Source organism: Oratosquilla oratoria, chromosome 3, assembly GCF_046742065.1.
Source record: "Oratosquilla oratoria isolate Oo_2021 chromosome 3, ASM4674206v1, whole genome shotgun sequence".
Classification (NCBI taxonomy): Eukaryota; Metazoa; Arthropoda; class Malacostraca; order Stomatopoda; family Squillidae; genus Oratosquilla; species Oratosquilla oratoria.
The window spans coordinates 4,905,453-4,914,578 of NC_134779.1; positions in this window are offsets into that span (position 1 = coordinate 4,905,453).

A 9,126-nucleotide genomic window follows, 5' to 3' on the forward strand; every position below is an offset into this window, starting at 1 on the left:
ATATCAAAACAACAGGGCAGGACTCGCAGTAATGGTTATAAATTGGACAAAATTAGATTTCAGAAGGAAATAGGCAAGAATTGGTTTACTATTACGGTGGTTGACGAATGGAATAGACTTAGTAACTATGTAGTGAGTGCTGAAACTATCAGTTGTTTTAAGAAACGGTTAGACAACTTTATGGATGGGGATGACAGGTGGAGATGGATACAGAGCTGCCTAGTGTAGGCCTCATGGTCTCTTGCAGTCTCCTTCATTTTTATGTTCTTATGAGAACGATGCAGATTCGCAAATCAATGTAAATGCACTTTGGTGTGGCTCAGCTTTTGGCTCGTGCTGTACAGAGAACCACAAGAAGGTCAAGAATTAGGAAGACATAATGTAGCAGCACGTTTGTAAAATGAGACTTATTAACTCACTGTCGGAGAACGAGATAAGACAGAAGATCCGTATATTTCGACCGCTATTTGTGGTCTCCTTCATCGATTTAATGAAGAGGACCACAGATAGTGATCAAAATATACGGATCTCCGGTCTTTCTTATCTCATTCTTCGACAGTGGGTTAATGAGTCTCGAGGACAAGAATGATGAAGATTTGCAATACCCTCAATCCCTTCCACAAATTGGCAAACTTATGCGGTTTAATCCAGTCCAGCTTATGAGACAGCAATGACGATATGGTTTAACGTCACAAACTTGCCCCCTATCAGGAGGCTAGGAAGGGCCCTGTAGTGGACTTTGTAGCATGGAATCTAATGAATCATGCCTTTGCTTCAACTCACCCTACACCTTCCCAAATTCTGTCACTAAATTCCTCAATCCCTCCTCTGATCCTGCTACAAGTGCAGAAAATGAGATGACAGAGAGAAATCCCTTCGGTCTATGTCAAATTATTAGTCACACATAATATATATATATATATATATATATATATATATATATATATCGTATACTGATGAAACGTAACTAACCTCAAGGGAAGAACCTGTGGTGTAGAAAAAGGTACGACTCACCTGACCTCCAATCCAGTTTCTTGTACGGTACGGTACACTTCGGAAGACTGCCTTTTGTTACCGCTGGCTCCTGAGACTGGGGTCACTGTTGCGGCAGGTGCCCCGTGCCAGCCAACGAGCGGTTCCTTGGTAAAACCCTGAGGTCTCTGAGGATGAGTCAAGTGTCTGCCTGGTCCCTTCTTCCCTTTGAAGTTGTACCTGGCTTTGGTTGTCTTGGGTGAGGCCTTCTGGCACGGGGATGTGGATCGCACTCGAGAGGAGCAGGTCTCCGATGGTGGGGAGACACCAGGTGGATGGGACGGTTGGACGACAAGACCCTGGGATGGTTCTTGTGCACACTGCTGGGCCAACACTCCGCTTGGCCGAGACGGCAACGAGCACAGTCGGGACCGAGGTTCACAGGAATGGACTGAAGACAACGGTGCGAGCTGCTGAGTCGGTGACACGTGAGGATGAGGCAGTGAAACAAGTGGGAGTGGTGGGGACACGTACGGTTGGTGTGACGAGAGAGGAGCTTGAAATCGGGGCGACACACAACTTTGGAATGCTGATGCATACCCTTGGGACGAAGGCACGTGTAGCAGAGGTGGCGGGGGGCACGGGTGCGAGGGTGATCCGACGGGGTTGGGTAGAGGGGGGCAAGGCTGACCTGTCGTAATATACCCCTGGTGTGTCGGCATGCATGGCTGTGGAGAGGACCCAGAGGGACGAGGGTGTACTGTGGAGGGCTGGGATGAAGCCTGTGGCTGTACTCCATCCTCCTCCTCCTCCTGGAGCAGCACGATATCCGAAGAAGAAACAGTACTCCCATCCCTCATAGTTGGCTCTTCGTATGCCACACGACTCTCTGCAACAGAACAATCGTCTACTGCCGTCTGTCCGCTACGATCCGGGAGATTCATGTCCAAAGGTGGCGGCTCCTCATGCTGCGGTTCCTCACCTTCCAACAGGTCCTATTCTGACAGGGTAGGTTCCTCCCAGCCTGAGTACAAGTCCATCACCAAGGACTCTGGCGAAGGAGGACCACCGCTCTGCCCGTCCCCGTGGTCGTCCGATGGAGGTTGGAAGGTCAAGGTGTCCACCTGAGGGAGATTTTAGATATTGCCATTAGGTCTCTATATACCAGGGGTGGCCAAACCGTGGCTCTTTGACCTTTAATATGCTGCTCATGGAAATATGATGGCTGATTTTTTTTTATCACAGTTAACGTAAAAGGTACATACAACATATACTAAAGGCTTTTTCCCCTTCACAAGGGAGGTAGCCAAATTCAAAGGGATAGAAACCACTCCCGCCTATTCCATCCCCACATACTCCACTCCCATCCACCCCATCTCCCTCCCTCCCTCTTATCTTGGCTCCTCCTGGATGACGAGTCATCCCTCACATCTCTTGTGTACTGTAAGGTCTCCATTTACCACCAAGGACCACTTGTCACATTCTGTTGACTCCAAACAGTTCTTGGAGTTCTCCGCCGCAGTCCCAATCCCACAGAACCCGAAATGGAGAGGAACCTGTACATTCAAACTCCAAACTGTTCTTGAAGCCTCCAAACCATTCTTGGTAGCCTCTGCCCCAGCCCCCATCCCACAGAACCTGAAATGGAAAGGAACCTGGACATGCAAACTCCAAACCGTTCTTGGAGTCTCTGCCCCAGCCCCAATCCCACCCCCACACAACCTGAAATGAGGAGGAACCTCCGCGTGCACAATAGGCAGTCCTGCTCCTCCAAAGTGCTGTCAATAAATACCTGGAGAGAGAGAGAGAAAGAGAAGGTAATTTTTCCTTTCTTAGCTCAGGAAAGCTCTTTTGAAACATTTTGAAGTCAAAGGGGGGAAGGAGGGAGGGAGGGGGAGAGGAGGGGAGGGAAGGGGAGAGAGAGGGAGGGGCAGGAGGGGGAGAGAGAGGAAGGGGGAGAGTGAGGGGATGGGGAGAGGGTGGGGGAGGGGGAGAGGATGAGGAGGGGGAGAGGAAGGGGGTGGGGGAGAGGTAGGGGGTAGGGGAAGAGGAAGGGAGTAGGGGAAGAGGGAGGGGTGGGGGAGAGGGATGGGGAGGGGGTGGGGGAGGGAGAGAGGAGATAAAGGGGGGAGAGAGGAGGGAGAAGGGAGAGAGAAGATACAGGGAGAGAGGAGAGATAATGGGAGAGATGGGGGAAAGAGGAAAGGGGGAGAGAAGAGAGGAGGGGGGGAAAAGAGAGAGGGGAGAGAGGAGAGGGGGAGAAGAGAGGAGAGAGAGGGAAGGAGGAGAGGGGGAGGGGAGAGTAAAGAGAGGGGGAGAGAGAGAAGGGGAAGAGGAAAGAGAGAAGGGAGAGAGGGGGAGGAGGAGAGGGGGAGATAGGGGGTGAGGAAAGAGAAGGGAGAGAGTAGAGAGAGGGGGAGACAGGAGAGAGGAGAGAGAGAAGAAGAGAAGAGAGAGGGGGAGATAGGGGGTGAGGAGAGGGGAGAGAGGAGAGAGGGGGAGGGGAGAGTGGGGGACAGGAGAGGAGGGAGAGGGGGAGGGGAGAGGAGGGAGAGAGGGGGAGGGGAGAGGAGAGGGAGGGAGAGGTTGGGAGGGGGAGAGGGGGAGGGAGAGAGGGGAGGGAAAAGGAGGGAGAGAGGGGAGGGGAGAGAGGGGAGAGGGGGAGGGGGAGGGGGAGGGAAGGGAGGGAGAGGGGAGGGGAGAGGGGGAGGGGAGAGGAGGGAGAGAGGGGGATGGGAGAGGGGGAGGGGAGAGAGGGGTAGGGGAGAGGAGACAGGGGGAGGGGAGAGAGGGGGAGGGGAGAGAGGAGAGGGTGAGGGGGGAGGAGAGAGGGGGAGGGGAGAGAGGAGAGGGGGAGGGGAGAGAGGAGAGGGGGAGGGGAGAGGAGAGAGGGGGAGGGGAGAGGAGGGAGAGAGGGGGAGGGGAGAGAGGAGAGGGGGGAGGGGAGAGGAGAGAGGGGGAGGGGAGAGGAGAGAGGGGGAGGGGAGAGGAGGGAAAGAGGGGAGGGGAGAGAGGAGGAAAGGAGAGGAGGGAGAGAGGGAAGAGGGGGAGGGAGAGAGGGGGAAAGGAGAGGAGGGAGAGAGGAGAGAAGGAGGAGAATGGAGACGAGGGAGAAGGGAGAGACGGGGAGAGAGGAGAGGGGGAGAGCAGAGGGAGAGGGGGAGAGAGGAGACAGGGGGAGAGAGGAGAGTAGGGGGAGAGGTCGGAGAGGAGAGACAGGGGAGAGAGGGAGAGAGGAGAAAGGAGAGAGAAAAGAGGGGGAGAGAGAAGAGAGGGGGAGAGAGAAGAGAGGGGGAGAGAGAGATGAGAGGGGGAGAGAAGAGAGGGGGAAGAAAGAAGAGAGGAGGGAGAGACAAGAGAGGAGGGAGAGAGAAGAGGGGGGAGAGAGTAGAGAGGAGAGAAAGGGGGAGAGAGGAGAGAGAGGAGAGGAGAGGGGGAGACGAAAGAGGGGGCGAGAGGAGAGACGGGGGAGAGAGGGGAGAGGAGAGGGGGGAGAGGAGAGGGGGGAGAGGAGAGGGAGAGGGGGAGAGGAGAGGGAGAGGGGGAGAGAAGAGGGAGAGGGGGAGAGAAGAGGGAGAGAGGGAGAGAAGAGGGAGAGGGGGAGAGGAGAAAAGAGAGGGAGAAAGGAGAGAGAAGAGGGGGAGAGAGGAGAGAGAAGAGGAGGGAGGGGGGAGAGAAGAGGGAGAGGGGAGAGAAGAGGGACAGGGGGAGAGGGGAGAGAAGAGGGACAGGGGGAGAGGAGAGAGATGGGGAGGAAAGAGATGGGGAGAGGGGAAAGAGGAGAGATGGGGAGAGAGGAGAGGAGAGATGGGGAGAGGAGGGAGGAAAGGAGAGAGGAGAGAGGGGGAGAGAAGGGAGGGGAGAGGAGACAGTAGTGAGGAGAAAGGAGAGAAGGGGGAGAATGGAGAGAGGGGGGAGAAAGGAGATAGGGGGAGAATGGAGAGAGGGGGAGAGAGGAGGGAGAGGGGAGGAAAGAGAGATGGGGAGAGGAGAGAGGGGGAGAAAGGGGAGAAGGGAGAGAGGAGAGGGGGTAGAGGACAGGGGGAGGAAAGAGAGGGGGAGAGGGGAGAGAAGGGGAGAAGAGAGGGGGATTGAAAGAGAGGTAGGAGAGAGGAGAAAGAGGAGAGAGGGGGAGAGGTCGGAGAGAGGAGAGGGGAGGAGAAAGGAGAGAGGGAGAGAGGAGAAAGGAGAGAGGAGAAAGGAGAGAGGGAGAGAGGAGAAAGGAGAGAGGGAGAGAGGAGAAAGGAGAGAGGGAGAAAAGGGGGGGAGAGAAAAGAGGGGGGAGAGAGAAGAAAGGGGGTAGAGATGAGAGGGGGGAGAGAAGAGAGGGGGGAAGAGAGAAGATGGGGGAAAGAGTAGAGGAGAGAAGGGGAGAGAGTAGAGGAGAGAAGGGGGAGAGAGTACAGGAGAAAAAGGGGGAGAGAGTAGAGGAGAGAAAGGGGGAGAGAGGAGAGGGGGGGACGAGAGAGGGGGAGAGAGGAGAGACGGGGAGAGAGACAGGAGAGGAGGGAGAGGGGGAGGGGGAAAGGGGGAGAGAGGAGGGGGAAAGGGGGAGAGAGGAGGGGGAAAGGGGGAGAGAGGAGAGAGAGGAAAGGGGGAGAGAGGAGAAAGGAGAGGGAGGAGAAAGGAAAGGGGGGAGAAAGGAGAGGGGGTGAAAGGAGAGAGGGGGAGAGAAGAGAGAGAGGGGGGAAGAGAAAGGAGAGAGAAGAGGGGGAAGAGAAAGGAGAGAGAAGAGGGGGAAGAGAAAGGAGAGAGAAGAGGGGGAAGAGAAAGGAGAGAGAAGAGGGGGAAGAGAAAGGAGAGAGAAGAGGGGGAAGAGAAAGGAGAGAGAAGAGGGGGAAGAGAAAGGGGGGGAGAGCGGGGGAAGAGGGGGGAGAGATAGGAGGGGGAAGAGAAAGGAGAGAGAAGAGGGGGAAGAGAAAGGAGAGAGAAGAGGGGGAAGAGAAAGGAGAGAGAAGAGGGGGAAGAGAAAGGAGAGAGAAGAGGGGGAGAGAAGAGGGAGAGGGGGAGAGAAGAGGGAGAGGGGGAGAGAGGAGAGAGGGGGAAAGAAGAGAGGGGGAGAGAGGAGAGAGGGGGAGAGAGGAGAGAGGGGGAGAGAGGAGAGAGGGGGAGAGAGGAAAGAGGGGGAGAGAAGAGAGGGGGAGAGAGGAGAGAGTAGTGAGAATAAAGGAGAGAAGGGGAGAAAAGAGATAGGGGGAGAATGGAGAGAGGGGGAGAAAGGAGAGAGGGGGAAAAAGGAGAGGGGGAGAGAGGAGAGAGCAGAGATGAGGGGGGAAAGAGGTGGGAGAGAGGAGAGATGAGGGGGGAAAGAGAGGTGGGAGAGAGGAGAGAGGGGGAGAGAAGAGAGAGGGGGAGAGAAGAGAGAGGGGGAGAGAAGAGAGAGGAGGGGGAAAGAGAGGTGGGAGAGAGGAGAGATGAGGGGGGAAAGAGAGGTGGGAGAGAAGAGAGAGAAGAAAGTGGGGAGAGGAGAGAGTAGTGGGGAGAAAGGAGAGAAGGGGGAGAATGGAGAGAGGGGGAGAAAGGAGAGAAGGGGGAGAATGGACAGAGGGGGGAGAAAGGAGAGCAGGGGAGAATGTAGAGAGAAGAGGAGGGAGAGGAGAGGAGGGAGAGGAGAGGGGGAGAAAAGAGGGGGGAGAGAGGAGAGGGAGGAGAGGGGAAGAAAAGAGGGGGGAGAGAGGAGAGGGGGAGAGAGGAGGAGAAAGGAGAGAGGGTGGAGAAAGGAGAGAGAAGAGAGGAGAGAGAAGAGGGGGGGAGAGGGGGAGAGAAGAGGGACAGGAGAGAGGGGGAGAGGAGAGAGGGGAGAGGAGAGAGGGGGAGAGGAGAGAGGGGGAGAGGAGAGAGGAGAGAGGGGAGAGAGGAGGGGGAAAGAGGAGAGAGGGGAGAGAGGAGGGGGAAAGAGGAGAGAGGGCGAGAGAGGAGGGGGAGAAGGGAGAGAGGAGAGGGAGAGGGGGAGAGGACAGGGGGAGGAAAGAGAGGGGGAGAGGGGAGAGGAGAGGGGGAGAGAGGAGAGAGGGGGAGAAAGGAGATAGGGAGAGAATGAGGGAAGAGAGGAGAAGGAGAGAAGGGAGGAGAGAGTAAGTGAGAAGAGGGAGAGGGGGAGGAGAGAGGAGAGAGGAGAAAGGAGAGCGGGGGAGAATGAGAGAGGAGAAACCGAGAAAAAGGAAAGAAGAAAAAAAATCGCTTAAAGGTGAGAGGCAGGAAGGAAGAAGAGGACAGGAAGAAAATGGAGAATGATGAAGAATGGAGTGAGAGATGAGGGGAAAGGGAGGGAGAAGAGAAGAGGAAGAACTTAGGAGAAAGAGAGAAGGGGAGAATGGACAAGAGAAAGAGATTGGGAAGAGAGGGTAATAAAAAAGTAAGTAGAGGAGAGTGGAGAAAAGACAGGAATCCAGAAAAGGATGGTATATTTGTATGTGAGAGGGAAGAGGAGAGGGAGGAGGAGGAGAATTATGAAGATTTAATGTGTTAAGGGGTGAGTGAAAGAGTGAAAAGAGATATATTGTAAATTTGTGAAGAAAGAGGGAGGATGTTGAGAAGGATGAGTAGGAATTGGGTTTTTTTTTTTTGGTATTTGTTTTTTTTGTTTGGTTGTTATTTGTTTTTGTTAGTTTGTGTTTGTTATTTGTTTTTTTGTTTTTTTTTGTTTTGTATTGTGTGGTTTTTTTTGTTTTTTTCTTTTTTTTGTTTTATGTAGTTTGTGTTTTTGGGGGTTTTGTTTTTTGTTTGTTTGTTTGTGTTTTTTTTTGAATTTTTTTTTTTTTTTTTTTTTTTTTTTTTTTTGGTATTTTGTTTTTTTGTTTTTTTATTGTGTTTTATTTGTATTTTTTTTTTGGGAGAGGTTTTTATATGGGTGTTTTTTTTTTTTTTTTGGATTTGTTTTGCTTGTGGATTTTGTGTTTTAGAGTGATTGTTTTTTTTTTTTTTTTTTTAGGTTTGAAATATTGTTTTGTTGTGTGTGTTTGGTTTTTTTTTGTGTTGTTTTGTTGTGGGGTGTTGTTTTTTGTGGTTTTTTGTTTTGTGGTTTTTTTTTGGTTTTTGTTTTTGTTTTTGTTTTTTTTTTGGAAGGTTTTTTTTTTGTTAATTTTTTTTAATTTTTTTTGTGTTTAGAGTTTGGTTGTTGTGTTTTTTGGTGTTTTTGGTATTTGGTGTTGGTTGTTTGTTAGGGAGAGTGTTTTGTGGTTTGGATGTTTGTTTTGATGTGTTTGTGGAGTTTTTGGTTTAGATTTTTTGTTGTTTTTTTGGTTTTGGTTGTGTTTGTGGTTTTTTTTTTTTATTTTATTTTTTTTTTTTGGGGTTTTGTTTTTTTTTGGGTTGGGTTGTTGTTTGTTTTTTTTTTTTATGTTTTTTTTGTTTTTGTTTTTTTGAGATGTGTTAGTTTGTTGTTATTTTATATTTATTTAGAATATTGAGTGTATTTTTTAGTTTTATTTTGAGGTGTTTGTGTGGGATGTTGGTTGTTTTTTTTTTTGTTTAAGGATTGTTTTTTTGTTTTTTTGTGATGTTTGGTGTTGGTTATTGGTGTGGTGTAGGATATGTGTTTTTTTGTTAGTTTTTGTGTTTATTGTGGTTTGTTGTTTTTGTATTTTTTTTTTGTGAAAAGGAGAAAGGATAGAAGAGGAGGAGGGGATGAGAGTTGAGGAGAGAGGGTGGTTAGGAAGAGGTGTAGGAACGAGCGAGGGTATTTTTGTTGTTTTTTGATTTTTTTTTTGATTTTTTTTTTTTTTTATTACGAGATAAGGTCGTGGAGAAACGGGATTAGTGTTGATTGGAGGGGGGATTGGGGTGCGGGTGAGTGTGAGGAGAATGGGAGAGAGAGAAGGAAAGTAAGGTGAAGAGGCTGCCGGCTGCGAGAAGTGTCTTAGTGATACATTTTCTTTTTTGTAGTTGTACACGAGTTACCCCCAGATTCTGTGAGCTGGTTTGATCACATTTCCTGTGTTTATTATTACTCGGAGTTAAAGAGAACAAGTAATATGGCAGCAGTGTCTTTATATTTTAGAATGCGTGTAGTGTGATGCATCGTACATATGACAGCCAATGCTCCATGCGAGAATTTGACTCGTACTGAAGTGGTTAATACCTATCTGGGGACGACTGCCGAGGGCACTGCGCTCAAGAAGACTTTGTATTTGAATGCGGCAGAAAGGAAGTTCA